This window comes from Pinus tabuliformis, chromosome 2_1, assembly GCF_031772625.1.
Source record: "Pinus tabuliformis cultivar Carrire ecotype Pingquan chromosome 2_1, CPIR1, whole genome shotgun sequence".
NCBI lineage: Eukaryota > Viridiplantae > Streptophyta > Pinopsida > Pinales > Pinaceae > Pinus > Pinus tabuliformis.
The window spans coordinates 665,971,452-665,982,349 of record NC_142299.1 but is presented as its reverse complement, the minus strand read 5'-3'; the positions used below and the strand labels follow the sequence as shown (position 1 = coordinate 665,982,349).

At 34.9% G+C, this 10,898-nt stretch overlaps 1 pseudogene; it reads left to right on the top strand.

The window, feature by feature from the left end:
- The first annotated feature begins 7,781 nt into the window (after positions 1-7,781).
- LOC149202356 (protein CLMP1 pseudogene) lies at positions 7,782-10,086 on the top strand (annotated as a pseudogene).
- Positions 10,087-10,898: the final 812 nt, after the last annotated feature.

Below are 10,898 nucleotides of genomic sequence, written 5' to 3'. Positions count from 1 at the left end.
AATAGAGGGAAGAAATCATGATGGATAGACGACACACACCCAAATGTCACATCAACTTCTAAAAAAAGAGGGAAAATAAGGATGCAGGATTAGAGGGATCACTAACAGAAAGGGCCTAGAAAGCATGCCCAAAAAAATAAAAGTAATGTATCAGGTAAGCACAAGATTGGTTAGATGGCCACATTAAACTTCAACTAACCACACAAATTACATTTTAGTGACAAAACCCACACCAAGGCACATTCTAATAACATCATTACAATGTCATTATGATGATCTAAATTGCGTAAATCCAAATAATCTACAACTATCATGTGAAACACAATATCTGCTATAGTGCCCAAAATCCCCTATATCAACTTCACTCAAAGGTGCAATTATCATCATGACCCTCTCAAGTAATGTAATATTGGCCTAAATTTCCATTAGAGTTAAGTTTATAGATGTAGTGTGGTTAATTAATTTAAAGTGACCTAGTCATTAATAAAAGCCTACTATGATGGTTAATAAATAAAAATCAGTATGTTCATTATGTAAGGTCCACTAATGGTGGATTAGTGCATCGATAACTAGAGTGGTTGTAACAAGGGATGGAGTACTCCTCATGTAATCAAGGAATTTTTACCTATAATGCTTTGGCACTTGTATTGGGGGTCATCGCCTTTGAAGTGGTTGGGAGAGATTTCCCTCACTTGATTAGTGTAGATAATAGAAATCCTTTGATGTCCAATTGTGTGTTACTTCTATTTTTGATATTATTATGCACTATTGATCCTAAAAATTAGTATCAAAGCAACAATTTTAGTCACGTGAAATCATGTTGTTTTTTCTTGCAGATTATCTTGCAGTGACATTTCTCCTTTCTTGGAAGCCATACTGTAGCCACACCAAATGCTATCAAAAGTGTAGTTGTGTCACCATTTATGAAAAGGGTTATAATTGAAATTTTGAGCCATAGTGAAGAAGTTACAAGAATTTTAAGTTGCAACCTCAAAACCATAGCCAAAAAAATGAGATCAATTGATTATTATATTGTGGCATGACTTTAGTCTTTCTTTTTGTTTAAGAGCCTAATTGCAATCACACCAGTGTCATCCAAATAAAAGTTTTGATACCATTTCTAGATTGGGGTCATAATAGAAAATTTTAGTAGTATTGAGGGAGATATACCCTTAAAAAGTCAACTTTTCAACTCTATAAGTTATGGCTATCAAAACTAGAAACTTTTCTCGTGGCTTGATTTTCTCTCTACTTGTGAACCAAATTGAGGTCACGCTAATGCCACTTGAAGCAAAGCATTAATTCCATTTCTAATTTAGGTTTGTCGTAGTCATTCTAAGAAATATTAAAAGAGTTGCAACCATTTTATGTTGTTCCATTCAACCACAAAAGCCTTCTGGAAAAATGAGATCCATTAAATATCAATATATTATCCCCCCTCATTGATGAATTTTTGGATTTATGGGAAACCTACATGGAAATATCCCTTGAAGAAAGCTTCTAAAACCTATGAAGAGTGTACTTAAAAGTGTTTAATATAACTTGAAGAAATGGTGAAGGAGAACCATGATCACTCAAGAATTGAAGTCATTCAAAGTGAAAAACTACTTGTCATTGACCCCATTACACAATGTACATAAACCATGTATTCTAAATTTTAGTTATTATGAGACAAAAAAATTGAACTTTTGAAGTTAATTTCAGTAAAGGAACGCCATGAGAAAACATAACAATAAAGGAATGTTATCATTTGAAGGTTTTGAAAAATAGAATTGGAGAACATCCTTGTTGACATGAGCCTAAAAAGCACTCGACATGGTCAAAAACCTCTTTACTAGAATTATGGTTACAATGGAAGAAATAAATGAACTTTATTGAGGAGTGCTCAAGCTAGAAGGAGGCAAAATTTACTTCAAAAAATAAAGTTGTGTGTTTTACTTAGTGACTAAGTAATAAGACACCTCCAAACCTGCCTCATGTCTTGTATCCTAGTGTCAGACACCAATACATGAGGATACATGTCTGACACATTTTCCACATGTCCTATTCATAGGACACCTACCAAACACATGTCTGGCACATGACCTAAACGACAAGGAACAAACTTAAAAATATAAGATAAACAGTCTTGGGAAAGAAGGAAATCACTTCATATCCTTTGGTGAGATTCCTGAGATTCCCAACCAAAAAGATCTTAGAGGTAGCAAGGTCAATAGAAAGTTCCTCAAATATTATTAGCCCCAAGACTATCTTGGAGTCTCCCAAGTACCCTAGAATGAGAAACAATTGCCCCAATTTCTCAACTACAGACATAGAAATTGGGTGGGTGCAATCTGACATCTCATAACACAGATAGAATACTCGAAAATTGGATTAAACTAATACAATGTTATCCAGGTCAATGGGGTACTTGAAGGATAAGGTGAGGGAAGTAGAAATCGTGCAGAACATCAACATTGATTCACAAAGCAAGTAGTAGAAAAATAGGATAGTTGCAAAAAAGGAGAAATTGAGTTATTGAGAAGTTGAGCCAATCCATAATAGTGTATATTAGTGAGATAAAAGAGGGCCATGATAACCCCCCAAATATTAGAGAGAGTAGAGTATGTAGCATATGGAAAATCCACCAACTAAGAAATCATGATTTCTAATCATTATACAAACCAATAAGCCAGTCATTTCTGACATCTATGCTGTTTTCTATCTTAGAAAATGTTGGGATTTTGTATAAGGCTCTACCTTTAGTTTGTCTACGTCTTCATCTACAAGGATGATAATCAAGTAGAAATGGGTTATGATTCTCATCTTGTAGTTCATAGTAAGAACTACAATAAGTTGCAGGCATGAGGAATCTCTATTACAAATAGAGATAGTATACATATTCATTTGGGAATTCAAGAAAGGGGTTTTATGTATAGAATTACCTTGGTATAATGAGAGTATAAATCATAAATTGATGGTGTCGGTATTACAGAGAAAGAGGTAATGAAAGGAATTAGGTGAATCTCATAACAATTATGAATCAATTGAAATATTCATGTACATGAAATTTGAACAAGAGCCTGAAGCGAAGACTTAATGAGGTGAATGGCATTATTTCATAGCTAGGAATTATGAGATAAAATACTAGCAGATAGAAGAGAAACCTCTATATTAGAAGGCCAAGAGGAAAACCATCAAAGGATTCCTAGTGTCCTAGTTAGACATATGAGTCTTGGAAATGTGAGATGGACTCAAAGAGGATATTCAATTTATGATCTTTGCGATAAAGTTTTAAGTATAGAACTTGAATGTCATGAAGTATAATGTCACTGTGAGTTGTGTTGGAGAAGCTATGGTTCGATCATTGAAGAGATTTTTCTTCTGATGCTTGTTGATCATAGAAATGAACATGCAAAAATGATCATCCAATAGATGTGTGTTGGAGGGAAAATTGCCTTGTATATAATTTAATGCTAGGAAGGAGATTGATGTTGAAAATGTGTTGAATGGGTTGAGATCCATTGAGAAATATGTAAAGGAATGCACTGAAATTTTGTAATTCCAATGTTAAATTGGTTTTCTGAAAAATGTGGTGTCTTGAGCTCTCGCTAGACATTTCAGCTAATGGCATTGATAACTCTAAATATTGTTGTAATTCTGAAATAAACAAATGTGTACAAAGACTTATAACCTCATTTTTTTTTTAACTGTGCAAGGGTTTCATTGAGTTCCAAAGGAGAGGGAATAATTCCCTTTTGGAAATGGGTATGGTATGGGAATTACCTCTAGATATAAAGATTTCTGAGGTAAGATGAATTAATATTTTATTTCCTTATTTCAAACTGGAATATGTTGGTTTGTATGAAGACATGGACTTCATGATGTGCCCATAAGGTGGTCTTCGAGGTAAATACACCACAAAAAGGGAACAAAACTATGGTAGCATGGTTGCATTGGGAATGCATGAAAGAGAATATCTATGTGAGATGTGAAAACACCCATTTTGAGTGTATTGGAGGGAACAAAGTGCAAAGTGGAATGTCAAGAAAGGTAAATATGTATAAATGATTGAATGCTAGCAGTCTGAAAAGCTTACCAACATTTTGGATGTCATCACAATGGCATCACTTCCTCTTGTATTTGAGTTGCAAGCTCTCACATTGGTGCAAAAACAAGTACTGTGGCCCATCTAAATGTTGCTACAATGGTGTCCAAGATGAATAAATGAAGGTAAAAGATAACTTGATATTTTCCTAGAACCTGTTTTGGAAATGGCTATTATGCCTTGATTTTGCATAGAAATAGGCCATGATTGTGTCTCTATTGGAGTGGGGGAGGATAATAATGCATTTCATAGCTCATAAACCCAACATTTGAGACAATATGAAAAAGTTTGCATCACAAATTAGCTTGCATACTCTAAATTTAATCCCATCAATCAGTCTATGTAAAAACATCACAAAACTTAACACATCAATAACAAAGAAGAAACATTTCCAATGTGCATGGTTTCTTGTTGAAGCAACATGTGACAAAAGCATTAGGATGCTTCACAAGATATATGGCTAGCCCAAAATATTGGTAGTCATGAATCGTCCTATGACTTGAAATCCACCCTCAAATAGTGATCCGCAACAAATAGGCCCCAACTACATGAAGGCCAAGTAGGAGAGCAGGGAGCAGTGTTTCTGTTGTATAGCAGTACAACCTACAACATATGATCCTCTCTAGAGAAAATATCATACCTGCAACAAGTACAAGGGATATAAAAGAAGTGATTTTGGCACTAAACACATCATGGATTGTAACTTATTATCCAAGTTAATGTAGGTTTTAACCCCGTATAGAAATTACCTGCATACAAATTCTAAAACATGGAACGTAAACAATAGCGAGAGCATAACACATAAAACAAATATACACAGAGATTTTCCCCCGAATCCCAAAACTGGGACTACCAGATTGATTTTTCATTATGTTCCTTTCAATATTACAATACATATATATACATGCCGAAGCATCCAATACCATGGACCTAAAACCATCGTTCACAAAACTATGTGCAAAAACCATGCACAAAACCATAGGTAGGTCTGCCCACCTAATATAAGGTCCTAAAAAAATTTCCCTGGGGCACTGCCTTGGACCTCATATAGGGGGCCTAACCACCAACTTCAAACCCTCTGTGACCCCCCCACTACACAATCAGCACAATGGAGGGGGGGCTCCACCACCCCTCTAACCCCCTGGTTAACTAGGGGAGCTAGTCATGTAAAGAATATAACGCAACCCAACAGTTAACAAGTAACTAGGATTTTTCTCACATAACAACAGAGTTGCTAATAATAATTGTAGAAACCAAGATAAATAATACTGTAACTCAAGTATAAGAGAGAAGAGACACAATTACCCTACAAAATTCTCAGATGTAATCGAAAGCGTGAGAAAGTAGACAATCTTGCCTCTTAAAGAATCTCTGATGGAAATCTAGTTTGGTTAAATGTCATAAAAGAAGTAGGAATATTATCGCCCTTAGCACAACCTACCCATTTATAAAAATTCAAATGATATATGTTTGCAACAAAATCCATATAGTAATGTCATAATACAATACATAGTGATATACCCTCCTCTAACATTCTAGTCTACATTCCCACTATTAGTATAACCACAACAATTTTAGAAAATCTAGAAGAGAATTTGAAAACTAAATGTGAAAATAGACTCAAGTAGTGGTAAATGTTCTGAGAAAATATCCAAATCATCACCCAAACCATTGGAAATTCTTACAATAAAAAAATCATGTATTCTATTCGATAAAATTATTCAAAGCTACCTTCCTAAACAAATGTACAAAAGTATATATCTTGAAACTCGAACAACTTTCAGAGTTGTGAAATCATCTTATAAATTAAAGGGATACCTAGGTTGAAACCTCATGCTGCCTTCAAAAGGCATCAATTGTTGTGTGATTAGGAAGTTCAACATTCCCTTGCATCCTTGGAGTTGGTTTGACATTTCATTTAAATCCCTATATCTTGAAAATATTAAACTTTCACTTTTCTTTTATTTTTCAAGTGAAATTACATGATGAAATAAATGACCACTTTTCGAAGGTGGGAATGAGTGAAGTGTCTCGAACCATTTCCCACATGTTCACATTGAAACTTATGTGAGATGTTATTTCTCAGGCTACATTTCTGAACACTGAATACATGCATCATTTACACACAACCACAATATACCTCTCCTCTATTATAATAATTTTCTTCATAGTAACCACGTCATTGATAGTATACAGTTCCAAATTCCTATTGCTAAATATTCAATAATTGAATTCATTTATAATGTGTAAATTTGACCTTTCATTGATTCTACACTTGTGTCAATCAACATTATATAAAGAAAAACAAAGAAACTGAAATGACAAATTATTATAGAATAAATATACAAAGTACAGAGCTTCATCTCTCTTAGCAGCAATTCCAGGCCTCTTGAGGAACAATAAAATTAACAAGGGAAGGAATTATGTTTCCAAATATCACCCCTCTCATTTCTAAGCTCCTATTTGACTTTTTCCTATCTCTAGTTCTGAGTTGGAACATCTTCTTATTAAGAGCTAAACAATCTGGATTGTAATGAACATTCTATAATGAATGACAATATTAATTTTTGGCATGTTTTCAAATTTCTTGAAATATCTGAGTTGAGAGACCTTTCACATATAGCAAATGTCTTGAAGGAATTTTTTATATTGTTAGGAGTCAACTAACTAGATGTTTTGAATCCAAGCACCTCACCATCTCTTGAAAGTTTGCAACTCCAATTATGTGCACTAACTAAGAAAAAGATACAAAATGATGTAGCACTCAACCACAACCCACACAAGATCATTTTAGAATATTGGTTTTGTGAACTAATTTTGCAAGTTTAATGAGGCTCATCTCCACATGTTTAAATTTTGGGTGCAAATGGACATTGAATGGGATGGGTTTTTACTGAAATCTTTGTTTGGTATAATTGTACAAGCCTTCGTATACCACTTCATATTGAGATGAACTTCAAATGGTTATGTTTAGAATTTATCAAGGTAAATTTTGCAAGAGATGATATTACCAGTTTCAATATAATATTATACTTGGAAATAAGTTGAAAATTCCTAATAATGTTTTCATCGTTATAATGAAATGTAGAAGATTTTAAACAAATGGTACTCTTCTCTGCAAAAATAATATTTCAATATGCATTATTCAGTGGCATTACATCTTAGTTTAGGATTACTTATAGCTCAAAAATATTGGATTCATTTGCATTCAATCATGGGTCGTTATCAAAATTCAAACTTGAATAGTTGTAGCTTTTATGTATAATTTGTATGTATAATTTAGAATGGCATGCACATTAGCATTGAGATTTTTAAGTTTTCCAAGATTGGATTTCACTGAATAGTGGATAGGTTAGAGAGGAAATTGATGTTGAAACTAGTTAGAAGTCTAGACAGGGTTTCCATTGTTGGGATTGTATACCCCGATCTATGCACATTTGAAACTAGTTTGTGGAGGAAATAGTAGTTCATAGAAGTATCTAGTGATGGAATGAAAATATAGATCCATCTCTTGGGAGATTGTGAAGTGTCTAGGAATTTAGATCAGTTGGGTTTAGCCCAAAAAGTTTTATTGAGCATAGAAAGAAAACTTTGTGAGGCATTATCTAGTATAGAGAGAAAATCTAATCTAAGACTAGTTCATATTATTGGTTGGGGTATCTTTCTCTTTGTTGGGAAGATGTCATGGGAAAGTATGGGGGAGGAAAAAAAGGGCAGAAGGGAAGTTGCAACTACTGAGAGATCGAGAGTAGTCACTGGAAGTAAAGTGGAACTTGATCCACAACTCTTCCTCAAAAGGGTACATGAGCTCAAAGAGGAAGGCAACAAGACATTCCAAAACAAAGACTATGTGGATGCTTTAGAACATTATGAAAAGGCTTTCAATTTTATCTCTAGGAATCACCTAGACCATGCCATGTTCGATAGAAATCAAGTAGCATGCATGATGCAGATGAAACATGTTCAATATGAAAGTGTTGTTAGTGAATGTACACTCGCTCTTGAACTACACCCTCATTTCAGCAGGGCTCTTTTTAGAAGGGAACGAGCATATGAGGCTATGGGTAGTCTATAATTACCCATGCAATATGTGCATGACATTTTACAGGTTGATGTGAATCACCAGGATGGCTTGGAACTTATAAAACAGTTACATGTTGCTCTTGGGAAAAATCAATATGATCACCAAGACTTGAAAAATAGGTCCATGGTGCCTGCTTATTCAGGGACTTCTCCTGTAGCCATGGGGGAATTAGTAGTTCGAGGAACTCCTGTTGTTGGTATGGGGCCTTGTTTACCTGCTAGACCTATGCCAAAAAAGAAAAATCAACAGGAGAGGCTTCCTAGTGATAAATTGAGTAATTAATCTAATGACCCCCCTTTGCAGGAACCTCGTCTTCCAATGTATTCCAAAGGTATTCTTCACCACAAAATACCTCAGTCTTGGAATCTTCTAGGGCATTGTCTAGTGTAATATCCACGAAATCTAATGGTTCTCAAGATCATGAGGTTAAACATGCCCCTCAACCTATGAAGAAATCACAGGCAGAAATTCAATGGAGACCATTGAAACTTACTCTTGACCATGATATAAGTCTTAGTCGAATGCCATACAAATGCAAATTTAAGCAGTTGAGAGAAATAGTGACGAAATGATTCTCCTCATACAAGGAAGTTTTAATAAAATACGTGGATTTGGAAGGGGATCTTGTGACTATTACAACTATAGAAGAGCTTAGATTGGCAGAAACTGCTACAACTCAGCTTGCTGAGAAGAAAAGGATATGGAACTCAAACACAAACTCCTCTACAAACGGGGGCTTGAACGACAAAGAAATAATTTCTAATCAAATATTTTCAAATGATCCTTTCAGGTTGTATGTGGTCGAGGTGAATCTTGAGTAGGAGCCATTGATTGAAGAAGAGGAGGAACCTCTAGTAGATGGAGTTCAAGAAGAGGATGTTAAAGAAGAGGAGAATGCTTCTAGTTCATCAGGAGAAAGAAATGGTAGCATAGTAGAAGACCTAAGAAAAGAAAACTTGTAAAGAAAAAAATGGGGATGAGCTTGAAGGAAAAGAAGTTGAAATTGATGACTGACTATTTTCATTTGCTCAATCATTTTGCACACATGTAGGCATTGATCTAGATGCTCTTGCATATGCATGAGCTAGGAATGGAGTTATGCTCCGAGGAATTGGATGAAACAGTGACCGGTGAAGAAGCCCAACACCTCCTTGAGATGGAAACATGCAAGTTCCAGGAGGTGGCAGCTTTTTCATTCTTCAATTGGGGAAATGTCCATATGTGCACAGCTAGGAAGCAAATTCCTTTGGATGAAAATCCTTCAAAGGAAATTGTTACAGAACAATTTCAAACTACATATGATTGGGTCCATGATCAATACTCCCAAGCTAGACAAAAGTATGAGGAAGATTTGAGGATAAATCCTAACTTCTTTGAGGGATTTCTTGCACTGGGTCAAAAATATTTTGGAAGTGAAAAATTTCGATGGTCTCTGGCTTTGGCTAGCAAGGATTAGATTGATACATGGGATTCTTAAAAAACTATCCAGTTTTTCAATAGTGTAGAGGAGAAGATGCGGTGTGAAACTGAAATGTGGGAGAAGCTAGAAGAGTAGTGCCAAAATGAGTTAAAATATCCATCTACAACCAAGAAGGATGAGATCTTGAAAAGTAAAAAGAACCTGGGTGGGGTTGATGGATATTCTACTAAGGAGATGGTAGCGTTCACTACCGAAGCAAGAAAACAAGCTAGTGTAATTAGATCTCAGATCCATCTACTTTGGGGAAACATGTTTTTTGAATGCCCACAAGTGGAGTTTAGTTTAGAAGATCCAATGTGGAAAGAGCATCTGGATGCTGTTATTAAGATGTTTAAGCTTGCTGGAGCTTCTTCTACTGATATTGAAAATGTGATCAAGAATCATTCATATAATGCAACCAATCAAGAAGATAATGATGTCAAAACCGAAATTTGAAATGCGAATTTTGCCAAAGAAGAGATTGAAGATAAAGATAAGGATGGAAATAACGAGGACACAATTCAATCAAGTTCAGAAGATTCTAGGAAACATCTCATTTGACGTACCATTTTGATAAGTATAGTGCTAATGAAAAAGGAGAATTATTCAGTATTTATATAGGTGAAAAAGTGAAATTCGTTCTACATGAAACATATTACAAGGTTTTGCAATAGTTTTGATCATAGTCATAAAAGACTACAGCCGTAGGACAAAGTATCAAAGGTTGGAAGGCAGTCTAATAGGACATCACGAGTTGGAATAATTGTTTCAAGGAACATTTTGACACTTGGAAAATGTTCTATCAACATGGTTTTTTCCTAATGCACGGGGTCAGGGGTTAAATTTACCCCCCCCCCCCCCCCGACCCATCAGTGAATTTTTTTATGATGGTTTTATATTTAAATTTCCCTTCACCTAACTTGTAATATTTAATTTTACCCTGCGTAGTATCATAAAGAACCCCAAGAAACCCATTTTTAAAACTTTTGTTATATCTTTTAAAAATTTCTTAATACAAACTGACATAAAAACAAAGGTATGCAAAAGTCATTGGCATATTCAAACCTCCTAACATACCTACAAGGCTAGATAGAAAGGGAAGTGCAACCACAATGAAGAGAGAAATGAAGCCATAAAAGACACGAAATCTAGCATGAACCCAACAAGGGCATGTCTTATTGGTCTGGTTGGTGTAACTTGCTTCAAAGCTATTCTAAGTTAAATAGAAAACTCATAAATATTAGAACAACCTACATTTGCTGGTCTAA